Here is a 19,555-nt window from a genome sequence, read left to right on the forward strand (position 1 = left end):
ATGGGTCAATCTAGCTTCAAAACAAACCCAAATTCTCATTTTTAGAGATATGTTGATATGATACAACCAATTCCATGTGATGGGGGTATATTTGGATTTGCAATTGGTATGTTGTCAGGTATTCAAGCTAATACAATCAAGTGAGACCCTATTTGTGTTGCATACTTAGACAAGGCATCAAAGTTTGAGCGAATGATGTATCCGCGCCATCAAAGTAAAAGATAGCATGTATCAAAAAGCAAGAGCAAATAAATGAAGTAGCAAGGCATAGAGCAAATCATCCTTTAGAAAATAAAGGATCTCATAGAATGAAGCCCCCTCTACCCTCATCTAATCCAGTGGTAGAGAGCCACCCATTTTTGGCCATTCCTCAAGAACAAACCCTTACAAATAAGAGACCAAAGGATACATTGGAAATGACAATTCAACATGACTTTGCCAATTGTGATGTCCCCATCTCTAACCTTATAATAGGAACTAATAAAACACTTATGTGATCAAGGGCGGTAGCCTTGAAACACCTCCAATTAGTTAGGAAATAACAATTTGTAAATAATAGTTCAAGTAGGTAGTAGTATATTATATCAACAAAGGATTGTATCATGAAGACATTGTGGAAAATCGTGTTATTCCATAAGACTTCATGATTTTCCCATCAAGGATCCAAGTAAAACATAGAGAACAAGATATAAAAGTGAAGAGAAGAAATTTGATATATTATCCACCCATCAAGGAATGAAGACTTTGAGACCATACAACATGCTAAGCTCTCATGATGTCAAGTATGATGGCCTTGCTAATAAACTATCCTACACACACATAGATCATGACCCTACTATTAATTACATTGATCCAATATGAGCAAAATAAACAAGTAAATCCATAACCTGATATGTCCATAAGATGGTATTCCAACATCATCATTAAGACTGTCATCACAATGTCGATCATGTATGAAGACCATTTCTTATCAAACATCCATTCTTATTCATCACTGTCATAAGATAACAGAAAGAGTGTCAATTGCCTCATGATTAAATAATAAGACATATTGACTACCATGATGAATCCAATCAGCAAGACAAGATCATGCCAATCAGGAAACCTATCGATGATTGCAAAGGAGAATCAATATTGCTTAAACTAACTGATTAAGGACATCAATTAATGACCAGCGATTAAGCAATGGTTAAGAATTAAGCAAATATCAATTAAAGGGATGGATCAGAAACTAACCATTCCATTGGTTAATCATTTAAATATTAATTATATAACCAGCAACTCTGATTACAAATAATTCATTGAGTGTGATTAGAACAGCAAATCTAATCTTCATTGAGGAGTGCGATTAGCCCCTAACAATCACTGATGAGGAGACATGATCAAGGGAAGACATGACTACTCCAAATCGAAGGGACAACCGATCAGTCTTAAAGATATTTAAGGGAGGATCAAATACCCATTCCCAGAATCATCGTATTTTGTCTTTATTTCTTTTTTGTATCCATATTTGGATCTGCTCAATCAAGCATTTTCTTTTGGCATCAAACAGGTTGCATGGTTCGAAGGATAAATCAGAAATAGCACCACAAACATTGTATATTTCCCAAGTCATAATCAGAAACAGCAATTCATTCTTCATTGCTACAGGTGAGGACAAGATTATCAGCATTTTATGGCATTATTGCTATCGTCAAGAAGGAGGCTCATAGCATATAACTCATATTGACACATCAGGAAGAGCAGAGATCTCTCTATACTTCTGCCAATTAGAACATCCAAAACTTGCACAATTCCTCAAGTCATATCAGATACAGCAGTGATCTACCATCCAATCCACATATTATTATTTGCAGATTATACATATTACTTATATTATCATATTCTTCAAAATTGATACATTATCATTCTATGAAGGATTGTTATCAGCATTATCAATATTTCATAAGGATTTAGAGTTTCTTATAAGAAGTTTCTTGCAATTGATTTACAAGTTAATTGTTCCCTTCTTCCCAAGCATTAACATAAGGGTACATTACACCAATCAACAAATAGCAAGATGTTCCTAGGCAACTGGATTGGCCTTCATATTTTTCATTCATCATATTGATAAATGATGAGAAAAATTAATGAGGCTCCAAAAGGATACAAGAGCCTAAGGTATACACGCAAATACATTCGTTGTTAAATCCCTTCTTATTTTTTTGAGCCTGAAAGTAGGCCTAACCCCAATCTTTCTGCTCATATCTATTGTAATGTCCCCTTTTCTAGCACGCATTGTATGATGTTGTCGTTAGCTTATTTCTCCATGGTCCCGTAGGCTAACCATGACTTTTAAGGGATCTTGATGATATTTGGCTTAGGCAATTTCAGTTACAGGCGATTTTGAGGTGTTTTGATGTGTTTTTGGGATACTTAGGTTCATGAATAATATCTTGTCAATGGTTATTGATGATATTGAGTTGAGATTTTAATAATCATTTGTGATTATTAATTAATTTATCAATAAAGTTAAGTTATAAAGTTAAATTTAAATATTTTAACTTTATTGATGTGGGAACTTAACTTAAAAGGGAATGTAATTTAAATATTAAAAGTTCTCTTTATTAAAGTATGTGGAGACATGAATGAATGAATGAATGGGTTCACCCCATAGCGCAGCGGTAGTGCTGCGAGCCTCCCCCAGTGGAGGTCATGAGTTCAATGCACGGGGCTTGGCCCCTCTCCACCCAAGTCATTCGTTCGTCTCTCGCTGAACCGGTATGTTGACTTGGCCGGAGAGGTGTCTCCTGTTGACTTGGCCGGAGAGGTTATTCGTTGTTGGTGCACGCCGAGGAGTGAGTGAATGATAAATTTGGAGCATGCTCTTGGTCCCCCCATGCTGGTTGGTCGATTACTCTTCGTTCGTTGGCTAGGAAAATGACAGCTGTGCTCTCAAGTTGTGTAGGGTGCTTCAAAGAGGATGCCTTGACCCTCGATTCGGAGATGAGGTCCTCCTTGTGATCTCACTGGTTCATAGCTCCAGTCAAAAGCGCTTGATCTAATAAAATAACAAACAATAAAAAAAAAAATTTTAAAAAGAATGAATGATTTTACTGATGTGCACGAGACTGATCAGTCTATGGGACCAAGAAAATCACAGCACTCGACCCTTTGAATTCCTTTCCATGTCAGATCTCCTGCTATGAATCTTGACCAGATAGCTAGCAGTTTGGTTGATCTTGTCCTCATCAAATAAATGATACATGTCGGCTTTCAAGATAAACTCATATTGAGCACGTATATCATTGTAAGCAGTGCACTCAATGAGAAAGTGACGTTTAGTCTCTATAGCACTCGCCTTGCAGAACAAGCAAGTTCTCTCCTCCCAAACCTCTTTGGGTCTTTGCCACCTACCCGTTTCACATCTGAGATGATGTGAACCAGTCCTTAATTGAGCAAGTAACAGCTTTGCCTTCTCTTTAATAGCTGTTCCTAAATATGCTTTCTCACCATGTTCTCCAGTTGGGTTAAACTTTTTGATGTAATACGCCTTTTTACGACCAATGTGATTAGTCCACATGGCAGTTTGAAACTTTTCAATGACGAACTTCTTTATTTCCCCATTAGTATTAGGACACTCGTGCAGTTTGATGTTCCATTTGTTCATCCACTTTTTGTTTTGTTTCATCCAAGATTTCTTCCTACAGTTAAGACCCTCTTCCACCACAATCTTGGGCCACCTTTGGTTATTCATGTTTTCAACCTTCTTTAGATAACTTATTAACCGGATTATAGCTGATGCCTCCAACGGAAAAGTACCTGCTTCTGCTAAAAGGATATCATAAGGCACTGAAGTTTTAACTTTGAGATTGCTTGTGATCAAGTGCTTTTGAATTCTTTCTAACTGTCTCCATCCACAATTTGACATGCTGCCCCCTCAAACCTCGCATCCATAGAGAACAACTAGTGTGACCAGCAAACCGAAAAGAATTTTCTTGGTTTTCCAATCCCACAGCTCAGCTTTTCTGCACCTATTTTGAAGTAAATATGACGCTTTCCATCCCCCCTGTATCCTTTTCGCTCTACAAGTTTCCCAACTAAGTTTACTTTGAAATTCAATGCCAAGATATTTGTATTTTTTCACAATTTCCAGCGGACGACCTTCAAAAAGAAAGGTAATTTGCTTAGCTTTCCTCTTTAAAGACAAAATCATGATCTTGGTTTTGGTAATGTTCACCTCCATTCCTACCTCTTGACAAAAGTGCTCTAGAGCTCTTAAGTGATTTCTCAAACCATGAGCCGTTTTAGATATTAGGATAAGATCATCCGCATATAAAAGTAATTTCACCACATAGCCTACAAGATGGACACCTTCACCTTCCGACATGTTTAACCATGTTTCTAATTTATCAATGTATAAACCAAACAAAGTGGGAGATAGAAGGCACCCCTGCTTAACGCCAATGTCACTACCAAAACACTCAGACATTCCTTCACTAGTTCTGATTTTAGCTCTAACTTTCACATAAAGTCTATGGACTGCCGCTCTATATATGTCAGGTACACCCATATCTTCCATTCTATTCCAAAGTTTGTCTCTAGGCACCATGTCAAATGCTTTCTTAAAATCCACAAAACAGCAATATGCTTCTTCCCCTTGATTGTCCCATAGATTCTTTATCAAATGCTGAAGAGTGATGCAATGATCAATGGTGGAGTGTCTAGGTCTGAAACCGGCTTGACCTTTGGCCCTTTTTCCTTCCGCTTCTGCCCAACTGCTGATTCTACGCTCCACGAAGCTCCCAAAAAGTTTGCCTAGAAGGGGGTTGACCATAATAGTGCGGTAGTTAGATGGGTTGTTGATATCCCTACTCTTATCCCTCATTGGCTGGAAAGTGTGTGAGCTCTCCCAAGAAAGTTATTAAAGGTTCTTAAGAGCTCATTTATGGATATGTTTGGTTTATTATTTTCACTTGGAGAATTTGGGAGCTTCTAGCTTTCAGTTTTGAGTCCTAGGATGGAAACCCTTGGGATTTAGGTGGATTAGATGAAAACCCAAGTCTACCCTTTGTTGGATTCATTTCAGAATTCAAATTGTGCTTCATTGATCAATGCCTTAGTTTTCTGGGTGTGAAGTTCAAGATACATGGGTGAAGATTTATAATTGTTGGAAGCATGCTACAGTGTCGTGCTTGCTACAGTGCCATACTTGCTACATTGCCGTACTTGCTACAGTAAACCTTTGTCCTTTCAGTTTATCTTGTTGCTGGGTATTTTGTGTTAATAGAAATTATATATATTGACTGGAAATTAACTAGAATTCATGATTTCTGAGTTTATATGTACGCTGGGTGCACATATCTTGTGATGGACATGACTGTTTAATGGTGTGGGATTTTGCAAGAGGACGGCAATGGTCACTCAAACATTTGGGCGAATGTTATAGTGCCGGGCGCCAAGTTTTAAGCATGGTCGTAAGAGTAAAAGCAAAAAATAATATTTCTGGGATTGAAGGTAGTCATATGGATCAGTGCATGAGGAATGAATAGAGTTTGCTCTTTAATATCTGCTGTTTGTGTTTGGACAAGAAGCATCCAAGGCAAGTTGTGAGTCTGAAAGGACTCTATAAGAGGTGACATGAGGCATTTCTGGGCTGAAATCAGAAACAAGAGCTGAATCTTTGACTATGTGTGACTAGGTACTGGTTATAGTAGCAACTCATTCTCCTTCTAGATTTGGCACTAATTTATTAATGAAGACCCTGCATTGTATGAGGTGTTTGGAAAGACATAACATTGAGTACGAGCAGATGGTCAACTGTTGATTATAAATTTCTGAATTTTGCAATACTACTTTCAGATTAATGCACAGAACATAAGGTCACAAATCTGTAATTTTGTTCCTAATAACTTTGTATCTGCTTTTGGAAATTAAACTAAACTTCTGTCATTTCAGTTATATAAAGTTGGGAACATTAATCTTTATTGTTCAGTTCATACATGAATGGATAAATATATTGAAAACATCTTATCAAATATTTACACCTCTGCAAACTCTGAAAATAAACATTTGCAAATCAGACATACGCGTGTTCAAATCTGAAAATCATATGAATTGCACATGGGCAAACTGTTTGTCATTATGCTCAGTAGTTAGTGCAAAATAGTTGGGCAAGATTCCATAGGGGATCTTACATTTATTTTGAGCCAAAAAGTGGGCCTAACCCCATCTATCTACCCATAATCCATTTTGATCCAAAAAGTGGGCCCAACCCCATCTTTCTGCCAATAATCCATTTTGAGCCAGAAGGTGGGCCTAACCCCATCTTTTTGTCCATAATTTTTTCAGCCAGAAAGTGGGCCTAACCCCATCTTTCAGCCCAAAATCCATTTTGAGCCAGAAAGTGGGCCTAACCCCATCTCTCTACCCATAATCCATTTTGACCCAGAAAATGGGCCTGATTCCATCTTCCGGCTCCCATATGCTCATTGGTGTGTTTGCTCCAATATGCTTCAAACATTTTCTTAATATGTCCCATAGATCTTGAGGATGTAAGGGCACCATAATTACTAGATTGGGTCCTCTTCAAAGCTCCACTTGTTTATTGTCCTTTCTTCTTTTGATTGGATGCTTTTAAATCTTCGTCATCGTGTCTTGTTTTCTCACTTCAATTTCCTTTTGCTTCTTCGTCAGACATCTCCTCTATATCATGTATTTGGCTTTCACATGTGTCCTGGCCTCCATTCTTCCTTGCATTTGAAGCACAAACCTTTTTCTTCTGGATCTTCTCATCATCTTTCAAGTCTTTCTCAATTACAGTCATGTCCACGTTCCCATTTTCCCTTACATTGGAAACATAATCCTTTGTTTGTGAGCTCTTTTCTTTCATTAAAGACAGAGAGGGGTAAGGTTGATTCCTTGTATGGTATTTGTCCTTTGTATGTGTGATGTTTAGCTTTAGTGCCTTTTGGATTGCATCCTCAAGAGATGTAAGATCAAGGGCGCTTACAAATCCATGGTTAGAGTCCTTTCATCCTTCGACAAATAGGTAAGCTTGTCTACTTTGAGATACTTCTGGTACCATAAATGAAAGTTTTTGGAATTTCGTGACATACTCTTCTATGTTTCCTTGTTGCCTTAGTTGTGTAAGTTCCCTAAAGTACCATTCGGGATGTTTTTGGTCAAACCTTTGGATGAGTTTTTGGGTGAACTCATCATAGGTTGTAATGTGTTGGTGGCCCTAGGTAATAAGGCCATGATGCCACCAATCATGGGTTGTTCCTTCCAAGTGGAGTACAGCAAATTTTATGGCATTCTCTTCTGTCATGGGGCTAAATGCAAGGTACGTGTCCAACTTTTGGACCCATGAACGAGTTGTAGACTTCCCAAATCCATCAAATTTGGAGAGGATCATTTTACTAGCCCTCTCTTTCAAGTCTTTATCGGGTTGTCCTCTTCTCTTATTTGGGGAAATTCATGTTTTAACATCATAGTTATCCCTAAAGGAGACATCCTTCTTTATTTCGAGATCCAATCTTGAGTATTGCTTCCACAAGTTCTTCCACACTATCCATGGGTGGATTGTTTGCTTCTTCCTCCATCACAGCCTTTAATATTTTATTGCTGCTACTTGTTGCCTATTGCTTTGAAGATTTACCTCTACTTATCTGCTATTATCTTATTCAATATTTTTTTCCTCCTCCTTCCCCATCCTCTCCCATTTTATCTTCTACTTATACCCTACCCAAGGGATGCGTCTTTATGAGAGAGGTTGGCCCTAATTATTAGGCTTTATTTTATTTAATCTTTTGGTCAGCCTTAATAAAGAATAACAGCTTTTAATCTAAGTCGGCCCTCTAACAAGGAAATCATAATAATAATTTATGCCTGTCAGCCTTTCATTTAATTTTTACCCTTTACTCTTTAAAAATCCCTAGCTTAATTTATATAAAGGCTATAACTTGAGTTTTTGAACACTGCAATTACATAGATCTGTGACTAGGTTTCATGACTGCTGCAACTAGGGTTTTATTACTATTGCGACTAGGGTTTATGTCAAGGGCATGACAAAGGTTCAAGGAAAGGATTGTATATATGTAATAGCGGATCACCTCACCAAGTACGCACACTTCATAGCAATATCTACCGTATTGAGCTCCTCAAATAGCTGAGGTTTTCTTCAAGAAAATTTGTAGACTACATGGCCTTCCAGGAAACATTGTTAGTGAAATAAATAACCGATTTCTCAGCTTATTTTGGCAAGAACTCTTTCGTTTAGTGGGAAATGAACTTATTCCTAGTACCACTTATTGAAAAATAAATTGAATGAATGATTCAATAATCGGATGATTACATTGAACGATCTACACACGTATATATAGAGGTTACAAGACAATGTTCTATAATTAGAACATAACGTTAAAGTAAAAGATTAAAGAGCTAAAAGCTAAATTAAGCTTAAAAGCTAATTAACTAAAAAGAAAAAGCTAAATGCTAAATAAAGCTTAAAAGCTAATTAATTAAAAAGAAAAAGCTAAATGCTAATTAAAGCTTAAAAGCTAATTAACTAAAAAAGCTAAATGACCATTAAACGAGGAACTAAATATAGGTGACGAAAATATAATTAAATATTCTAATACCCTCCTTTAATGGTCATGCTATCTATCACACCAACCTGCCCTCTAAATTTGAGAAACTTTGTCGGGCTCAAGGACTTGGTGACGATATCTGCAGTCTGATCTTCTGTAGGAATGTACTGCAATATCACTGATCCATCTTCAACATACTGGCGGATGAAATGACAATGAAGCTCCACATGCTTTGTCCGCTCATCGAAGACTGGATTTTGGGCTAATTTTAGAACCCCTTGATTATCACAAAACAAGGGAGTAGGTCCTAGTTGAGACATTTGCATGTCTGCAAGCATCCTACGTAGCCAAATTGCCTCACATGCTGCCTTAACAGTTCCCCGATACTCTGCTTCGGTCGAGGAAAGAGCTATTACCTGTTGCTTCTTGCTGGTCCATGTGACTGCACCTGTACCCAAGCTGAAAACACACCCAGAAGTTGACTTTCTGTCATCAACACAACCTGCCCAATCTGAGTTTGTAAAACCAACCAGCCTAGGATCTTTGCTTCTGCTGTACAGAATGCCAAAATTAGGAGTGCCCTTCACATATCTAAGCACACGCTTCGCTGCAACCCAATGTTCAACTTTTGGGGCTGACATGAAGCGAGAAATATAGCTCACAGCATAACTGATGTCAGGTCTAGTGGCGGTGAGATAGATGAGGCTGCCCACTAGTTGCCTGAATGAAGACTCATCCACTACAGGTGAATCTGATTTGGCTGATAATTTGAGCCCTATCTCCATAGGTGTAGATGCAAGTTTACAATCTTGCATTCGAAACTTTTCTAGTAGGCTCTTGGCATACTTTGACTGAGAAATGAATGTGGCTATCAATCTGCCAAACCTCCACACCGAGACAATAATGGAGAAGTCCCAAATCTGTCATATCAAAATGCTGACACAAATTCTGTTTGACCTGCATGATCAGATGTGTTGCATTGCCAGTAATGATGAGATCATCAACATAGACTACTAGAAATAGAATATCATCACTAGTATGTTTGACATACAAATTGGGATCTGAAGAAGTCCTCTAAAAGCCTTGATCAATCAAGTACTTATCAATTTTGATGTACCATGCACGAGGAGCCTGTTTGAGGCCATAGAGTGCTTTGACTAGTCTACATACCTGGTGTTCCTTACTCGCAACATTGAAACCTGGAGTCTGCGCCATGTAGACTTCTTCCTGCAAATCACCATTGAGAAAGGCACTCTTGACGTCCATTTGATGGACTTTCCATCCAAATTGAGCTGAGAGAGCGAGGACAAGCCTAATGGTACTCATCTTGGCTGTGGGAGCAAATGTCACTTCATAGTCGATGCCCTCCTTCTGTGAAAACCCTTTTGCCACCAATCAAGCCTTGTACTTATCAAGACTTCCATCAGCTTTATACTTGACTTTAAACACCCATTTGCAGCCAATGGGCTTCTTTCTTGGAGGAAGATCAGACAATACCCAAGTGTTGTTTTTCAGAAGACTATGTTGCTCTGCTGCCATAGCCTTTTCCCATTCAGGTACACCTTTAGCCTCTGTATATGTTTGAGGCTCATAAATACTATGAATGTTGGCCATAAGAGCAAAATTGACTGTGTATTGTTGGCTCTTACCTCTAAGGGATCTACCCTCAATGAGCTCATCATCATGAAGATCACCAATGGTCTTGGCCCACCACTTAGGCCGGAGAGTAGAAGTACCAACATCTGTTGCAGGATGAAGAGTGCTTGGAATATCTGGAGCAAGCTCCTCTGGATGTGGATCGAGAAGATCTTGAGGAAAGTCGGGGGGTGCAATGTCATCCCTGGGAGACCCCACAACTTCAGAGTCAACTAAATCCCTCCCATCAAGTGGAGCTAAGGGAAGACGAACACCCATACTTACAGCCTTTGGAGTGTGATCCTCAATGCTCAAATCAGGAGAGGAAGGCTGAAAAGGCCCTCTTTTTTCATCAAATACTACATCTCGACTGAATATGAGGTGATTAGTGTCTATATCAACCAGCCGATATGCCTTGTGGTTGTCACTGTAGCCGATGAACATCAATTTCTAACTCTTTGGATCCAGTTTGGTGTGCGTGGCATCTGGAATCCAAACATAAGCTATAGAGCCAAAAACTTTCAAATGACTGATTTTGGGCTTCCTGCTAGACCAAGCTTCCTCTGGAGTCATCTTCTTAACGACCTTTGTGGAAGACCGGTTCAGAAGGTAGACTATAGTGAAGACCGCTTTCGCCCAAAAGTGTTTTGGAACATTTCTATGCTCCAACATAGACCGAGCCATCTGAGTGACTGTACGGTTCCTGCACTCAACAACATCGTTCGGCTGTGGGGTGTAAGGTGTGGTAAGCTGATGCTTAATGCCATGATGCACAAAAGTTGGTGAACTCTGTAGAACAAAATTCCCCTCCATTGTCGGATCGAAGAGTGACTATTTGACAGCTAGACTCTTTTTCCACTAAGGCCTTAAACGTTTGAAACATGGTGAACACCTCTGATTTCTGCTTAAGAAAATAAACCCACATGCGTCTGCTGAAATCATCAACAAATAATAGAAAATACCTGCATCCAGTGACAGATGGAGTGTTCATGGGACCACAGATGTCTGCATGAACGAGCTGCAAGACCTTGGATGCTCTCCAAGCGTCTCCATCTGAAAACGAAGTCCTATGCTGCTTTCCAACTTGACACGCTCCGCAAACTCCATGATTCTGAGTTTGAATCTCAGGTAATCCTACGACTAGATCCTCTCGAACCAACTGAGAGAGATAGTGGACATTGAGATGCCCATATCGCTGATGCCAAAGAGTGCTGATGGAAGTACTCCTAGCTGCCATGGCGAGCTCCTGAGAACCAGTAGAATCAACAAGTCTATAAAGACCATGATCCTCAATACCAACTGCAACTGTAGTGCGAGTCTCCCTGTCAACAATGCTGCACTTGTGCAACTCGAAGAGGACATTCAGCTATGGTGAATGCTGCATAATCTGACTGACTGACAGTAAATTGAGCTTCATACCAGGTACAAAGTATACATTGAGGAATATTAAATCCCTCCCACCAGTTGAAATCTGAACGTTGCCCTTGCCGACAACAGTATACTCATCACCTCCACCAAAGATCACTGAATCAGTGAAAGGCATGTACTCTGTAAACCAATCCCGACGATGTGTGAAATGTCGAGAGGTTCCAGAGTCAATGTACCAGGCTGATGATTGAACATCATCAGAGGAGGTTTGGGCCATGAACGCATAGAAGGCAGATTCCTTCTGATCAGTATGCGTGGCAGAATTGGCTTTCTGCTTGGACCCTCCCTGTTTGGATTGCTGGGATGCTATCAATTTCCGGCAATCTTTCACCAAATGGCCATATATATGACAGTAGGAACACTGTAAGCTCTTCTTTTTGGAAGACTGCTGAGGTTGACCTTGACCTTGTCCTTTCTATTGGAAGGACGAAGCTTTCCCCTTGTACTTATGCGAAGCTGAGGCTGTGAAAGCCTGTTCAGTGGATGAACTAGCACTGCTTCCATCGATCCTGTTGTAGCAACTTGTTGCAAAGATCGGGAAACTTCAAATCAACACTAGTAGAGGAGATATTGAGCGTATCAATGAAATTCTCGTAGGATCTGGGAAGGCTTTTCAGCGTGATCACTACCATATCCTCTTCCACCATGGTTCGGCCTATAGCTTCTAACTAATCACGGATGTCCTTGATCTTCGTAAGATGTGCCTGGATAGATGACTTCTCATCCATCATAATTGAAATTACATATTTTTCAGAAAGAAAGCTCGGCTCTTGTCAGACGTTTCATGAAGATCCTTCAAAAGATCCCAGATCTCTTTTGTTGTTTTACCTGAAGGCACCTGTGGGAGTTGATCATCTGCGACGGAGAGTTTGATAAGCATGACAGCCTCTCGATTCTTCACATCCTGTTTGTCTTGATCATCCCCTGTTGTTGTAGGACAAGATTCCTTGCCCAAAACAAGCTGATCAAGGCAACGATACTCAAAGATGGTAAGCATATGTTGTTTCCAGGTGTTGTAGTTGCGGCCGTTGAACTTCTGACTCTGTTCCAACATGATGTTGGTTAATGATGCCATTACGGAAATCGAGGTTGATCGAGATCAACTAAGTGAAAGCAAGAGACAAAAGAATCTGATTTTTATAAAAATCAGAATAGAAATAGCTACTGAAAAAACTGAAACCCTATAGGAGAATTCTGGCACGAATTCCAAGGCACAAATTTCGAGGTTTGGAAGAAACAGCAAAAATCCCAACGTCCACAGAAATAGCAGAAATTGTGAACTGTTTTTAAATTCCAAGGCAAATTTACTTGCACAAAAATCGAGGCATGGAAAACGAGGCACCCAAAAAAATCTGAGACCAACCCAGAAACGCTCTCGAAATACCCACCAAGAATCTGAAAACAAAATGCAAATCCGACAGCTCAATAATTGAGGCACAGAAAACGATGCACCTAGAAAAATCTGATGAAAACCCTAGTTGAAAATTGCAGAAACCCTAGAAAAATTTTCAACCTGCAAAAAAAAAACTACCCAGGAAGTGAAAAAAATCTGGTTTTTTTTTTTTAAAAATCACTTCAAAAAATTTTAATAACAAAAATTTTCGAAATTTTAAATTTCCATGCTCTGATACCATGAAAAATAAATTGAATGAATGATTCAATAATCGGATGATTACATTGAACGATATACACACGTATATATAGAGGTTACAAGACGATGTTCTATAATTAGAACATAACGTTAAAGTAAAAGATTAAAGAGCTAAAAGCTAAATTAAGCTTAAAAGCTAATTAACTAAAAAGAAAAAGCTAAATGCTAAATAAAGCTTAAAAGCTAATTAATTAAAAAGAAAAAGCTAAATGCTAAATAAAGCTTAAAAGCTAATTAACTAAAAAGCTAAATGACCACTAAACAAGGAACTAAATATAGGTGACTAAAATATAATTAAATATTCTAATAGTTATCACCCTCAGACAGACAAAGATTGTTAACAAGTGTGTGGCGGGAAACTTGAAAAATTATATCACAGGCCAATAGAATGCATGGATAAAATGATTACACCTTGGTGAATATTGCTACAATAACACCCACCACATGTCAATCGAGATGAGCCCATTCAAAGCATTATATGCTTACGAAGCGACCTTTTTAGGGAGTTTGGTTCTTTTAGGATGAAAATGGAACAAGACAAAACTAGGATCAAGACCCACTTTCACTAAAACATTGGAATACAAAGCCACAAAAAGGGTGATTGCATTTGACTAACTCTTGTCAAAAACAGTCAAATGATACCTTAGGGATTCTATTCCTTCACTAATTTGGAAAGTGAATACGTTTAGAATGATATCAAACTAGGATATAAGTATGAGACAATGAAATCTTGAAACACTATAGTATATTGATGCATAAACAGAAGCTTCACAACAAGCATAGAAATGAGCAGAAAGTACAGAGGTGCACCTGTGTCTGGGATCTGAAGCTGATTTCACTAGACAGGGTCACTCAGAGCATCTCAATCTTCCAACTACTGCACACCAACCTAGATCTAACCTCCTGAGACCCAGAACTGACTTTTTGTCAAATTTGAAGTTGTTTCCTAGGACAGGGTTGCCCCACATGCCCTTGTCCAGGGTGTCCCTATCCTAGCTTGATGTGGTGCTCCGTCTCTACTTCGTTGATGCCTTCTAATCCTCCTATCTCCATTGGGAACCTATAGCTAAACTTGCAAAACGAAAGAAGATAGGGTTGTGGCTATATAGGGGTTTGCCTTAGTCAATTCCTTGTTTTGGTAATTTCCACCTCCATAAATAACCGATATTGAAATAAAATGAGACATACTAAAGTGATTACTAGAAAAGAGTGGAATTAAGCACCCTAATTAAAGGTGTACATTTTACGACGCTACAGGTTCTACAATAAAGTCGAGTGCCACGGGCAAAGGATTTCGTGCAGCAAAGTATGAACATCATGAACACACTCAAGAACAATTTGCATGATGCACAAAACCAACAAAAGATCTATGCTGATCAGAATCGAACTGAAAGAACCTTTAAAGCTGGAGATTTGGTTTTCCTACGGCTACAACCATATAAGCAATCTTCACTAAAGACCAATGGAGTAGAGAAACTCAAACCTCGATTTTATGGATCGTACAAAATTCTAAGAAAGATAGGCAAAGTAGCCTACGAATTGGAATTGTCGAGAAACAGTAGAATCCACAACGTCTTCCATGTATCCTGACTCAAAAAAGTTCTAGGGAAACATATTACCCCGTGTGTGGAACTACCTACACTTGATGATGAAGGCAAATTAGTTTTGGAGCTTGGAACCGTCCTCAATTTACAAGAGAAGAGATTAAGCAATAAGACTATTCCCTAATTCTTTGTCAAATGCAAAGGGCTGCCTATAGAAGATGCTAATTGGGAAGGAGAAGAGATCTTCAATCATCTGAATTTGAAATTGCTTGAGGGCAAGCAATCTTAGGAAGGGCGGACTGTCATGCCCCCGCCATGACACATATAAACGACAAGAGAAAATTGCCTTGATTCAAGACTTCGCAATTTTCTAAAGACTTAGTTCAAGCTGGACTACAATAGGGAAGGATTGACTAGTTAATGTTCATGGTCGACGAACATAACACTTTTTATAAATTGTTTACTCTCCTAGATAATAGCAATAACATTATTAGTGAAAACGGTTTGTTAATACAGATCGGTTACACGTTTCATTAGTTACAAAAGGTACGTGATTAATTACAAAATGGCAGCAGTCAAACAAGGAAGAGTCGCCTCTCCCACGAGCAGATGCAACCGCAGGAAGAGACATGACTTCTCATCACCATTGGAGGAATACACATACAACTCACTTGACCACTCCAAGGGGATCATCAAAGAAGATCAACTCGCACTCAAGCCAATACAAGTTACGAACTCAGAAATTAACATTATATATATATATAACACAACAGTTAGATAACAAGCAGATGTTGTGGTATACCGTATGAATATAATGCATTATCATATGATTTAGATAACTTATTATATGTCTTCATTTGATAAGAAGTATGAATGTTTGCAGAGATTCTATTGCTTCTGATGTATGACTAATAATAGGAACATATAATTAATGATGATTAATGTGGATAAGATTCCTTTAAACTTATAGCCAATCCACCATCTCATTATGGAGGGGAGGTAGGACATATGAGCAGGGCAAGTAGAAAAAAGGTCCATTCAAGTAGTGGTAACCCAGAGTGGGGCTGGGAGGCCAAATGGCGGATGCCATTAACGAGCTCTTGGGCTTGATGGATAGACTCAATGTGCCTTGTATGATCTCCCAGGTGCTTCATAGTGTGTAAGGAATATTGGTAAAAGCCCTAGGGGAATCTCATGTACATTAAGAGTATTACAATGATGAGTGGAATTCCCTTTGGAACATTTTTGAAATATATGTTTATTTTTCTATTGATGACTAACCTGGTTGCAGGATCTAAATCAAGGCATTAATCCATGCTTCAATTAGGAATTCTGTGGCAAATTAAATGTCCTAATAGGGGGCATTACACCCTTAGGGCTAAATTTTCTGATTTTTCTGAGTTTCACATTTATATACTCTGATTTTTACCATTATTCATCAGATGTGTTTGTTCATTGTGCTTTTAGTGTTTCGCCTAGGTTCTGGACTTTGTTGATTGTGACATTTTGGATTCCCCATTCTTTTATTTGTGCTTCATTGTTAAAGCTTTAATCGTCGATTCAATCATTCTAGGATTTGTAATGCTGTAATGCTTCTCCCATTATTGTAATGTGTTTGCTTGTTTACATTAGGTTAGAATAGGCTCAACTGTATTTCCCACAGGTTAGATACTTGTCATTTGATTTTACAAAAACACTCCTACTTCTCAAGCTTCTCCCATAGTCCCACATATGCGCCAATTGTTGGTACCCCTATGAAACTCCAATTTCATGCCACCTTTTGTCAATTAATGGTCGGTAAATCCTCAAAACTGCATCAAGCACAAGTCAGTGGTTGTCCCAGCAATCAGTTTGCAAAGCTTGTCTTGTTCTTGGTCCCACAGATAATAGTTTTGTAGAGAAATATGATCTCAATGAAGCTACGAATGATGACGAGGTCAAGGGCCGAATTGGGGAGGATGCAACAGTTCTTACCATGCCTGAGCAGAAATGGTGGGGCAGATTTCAGCCAACAAAGCATGAGAAAATTGTCCAAAGGAACCGAATAGAAGCATTCAAAGGCAAAGTAAAGATTGGCAAAATTTGATGATATCAATGCTGCTTCAAAATTCAGCCCAAGATAATAGAGGTGGCAATGGCAATCCAAAAAGGCAGCTTATAAAAGAGGATAGATATCAACCAATCTTGGCATCTTTTTGCAATGGCAACGTGTCTAGTAAACTCTGCCAATGTCCTTAAGGTGGTGAATACATGGAAAAATTCAGCTCAATGCGCTAAAGCAGCTAGCCTATGACCAAACATGGCTTGTGAAGAAGATGGGCAAATTGACAGTTTTGGTACTAGTTCTAAATGACAAGACCATGACAAAGTTCCACCCCATGATATCCAAAGTGGCAATGTTGAATTGGAATTCTGCCTGAAAGGAACGAACACTGAAATTAAAAGATAGGCATGACTTTACAGAGGCAGAGCCAATCAAAAATGGCACTCTAAAGATGGTAGATCCTTTGGTAATCTATGCCAAGGCCAAAGTTATGTAACAATTATTAAGTTGGGCGCATTAATTAGTTGGCAAATCCATAAGTGATTTATGCCCAGCAACAAAAGTTCAAAACGGAATGAGAAAAATTAACCCAAATGATGACAATAGCTAGTTATCTGAGCCAAGGTTTCATGAAATGTCAAATACAATATGAATATACGCCAACACTAAAAGATAAACTGGCAGGGAGCTGTGGAAAGTGCCATTCTTGGGTGGCCATGTCAACATAAAGTTCCACCCAGATATTACAAATGTGGTAAAGACACTCCCAAAATGTGACAAGTTAATAAAGATGAGATAGCAATGTTTGTGCACCATTTTGAGGTGTTAAGGCCCTAGGAAAATTGCACCTTGTGTTTGAAAACATGGCTCAAACCTTCCAAAGTTCGGTCAAAACAAAGTATAAAGTAGCAAAGATAGTCATAAAAGGCACCAAGCACGAAAAGAAGAAACTTAAGTCATAAGGCACACTTTTGAGGTGGCAATGCCATTTGAAAGTTCTGCCTAGCCCATAGATAGCAATAAGACTGAGACATGAAATTTCCACCATAACTTTTAGCTTTCAAGGAAAAAACAACAAGAAAATAAAGTATGTTACGCCTATATGTTAAGGATAATGCCCTTTCAAACTTGGCAAACAGTTCCATCTACAGTACATACAAAAAAAAGACATTTATCTTATTATTGCAGGTTTGAAGGCTGGTTTCAAACACTAATAAGGATGTTGTTCATCATTCAGATTCCACAATCCCAAAAAGATTTCAATTTTGAAGGCTTGCAAGTCATTGACCATCGTGGAGGAGGTATTCAAATTGTTGTCGGAGTATGTTTACTAGTACAAAGCATTGACATAGTATCAAACCTGAGGTTTTATTGAGATACTTGAAAAAGATTGGTCTGCTTCTTAAGTTGCAGGTGCCAAGTTTAGAAGGACTGACATATCAGCATGACAAAGTATCAATGGATCCACCATGGTCAAAGCTCATGTTTAAGGTCATCAATTGGTTCATGGCAAAGTGCTCATCAATTTCACATTCATGAAGTTTTAACAACTTTCACTGATTTTCAGGAAAAAATCACCAAGTTTAAAGGATTTGATCAGGTTTGCAAGCCAAAGTCATTTTAGATTTTCTAAAATCATTTATGTGGCAAAAGCTTCTATTTTTCCAGCACAACCACATCTGGTAACTACCATCATCAGTAGTAACTATGTTAAGGAGACAAAAATAAGCCTATTATTAGGCCTTTGTTTTATTATCTGTAGTTTGCTTAAAGATGTTTTATTTCCTCTTTTCCATAATTAGGGAAAGAATCGCTTTAAAGCAGTCCTTTTATAGGAATATTTTATTATTAGTTTATCCCTAAAAGCTACCTCTTAAAAGCTTATAAATAAGTGCTTTAAGCACATAATTTGAATGAGAGTTGATGTCAGATTGGAGTAGTACAAGCTTTCATTCCAATTCTACAGTTGAATCATTTCGTTGTGTATGTGAGAGTTTGATAAGTTAGTAATAAGAGGATTCATGTTTAACTTTGTGCAGCACTTGTCTTCGTTCTTTGAAGTAGCTTTATATGCTTCTAAGAAATTATTGGTTTTCAATCTTGTGGTATGTTTCATGATGTACGTGGAGTGTTTCTTTTATTTAAATTAATCTTGTTGTTGACACAAATCTTCCAATCTTTGATTTTATCCTGCAGATAGCATTTATTTCTGATTCATACTATTGTTTAGCTACATAAACAGAAAATTCTCATGGTGAGATAAAAAAACATTCAGGTCTTGTGCTCAAACTTCCAAGATCAAAATGATAGGTAAACTTTGCTTTCAAGATATATTTGTTTTCATGCGAAAACCCAGAAGTTAATGTGCATAACAAGTGAGCTTGTTGTCTTATTCGATTTTAGGAGAAAAATTCCCCTGCAAATTCAAAGCGAGGACTTTCTCACATGCTGTTCCAGTTTGAGTTGTCCAGAAAAGGATAAATCGTGATGCTAACACAGTAACGACTAATTGATGTTTTGAATTTGACTTTGTCTCTTTAAAATAAAAATGCATAACATTTATACATGACATTTTAGATATGGCCATGATTTGTGAACCACTTATGAACATTACATGCTACCACCGACACCAGCTGTAGCTGCAGGTTAAACCTCTCAGCATCAATATTATCTACACGATCAG

General features: G+C 38.3%; 1 protein-coding gene across 2 annotated transcripts in view; it reads right to left on the minus strand.

Moving 5' to 3' along the window:
• LOC131029688 (protein pleiotropic regulatory locus 1) overlaps positions 1-19,555 on the minus strand; it is a 119,609-nt gene that overhangs the window by 17,712 nt on the left and 82,342 nt on the right. The gene's annotated exons all lie outside the window — the stretch shown is intronic.

The sequence above is a fragment of the Cryptomeria japonica genome, chromosome 9 (assembly GCF_030272615.1).
Source record: "Cryptomeria japonica chromosome 9, Sugi_1.0, whole genome shotgun sequence".
NCBI classification, from domain to species: Eukaryota; Viridiplantae; Streptophyta; class Pinopsida; order Cupressales; family Cupressaceae; genus Cryptomeria; species Cryptomeria japonica.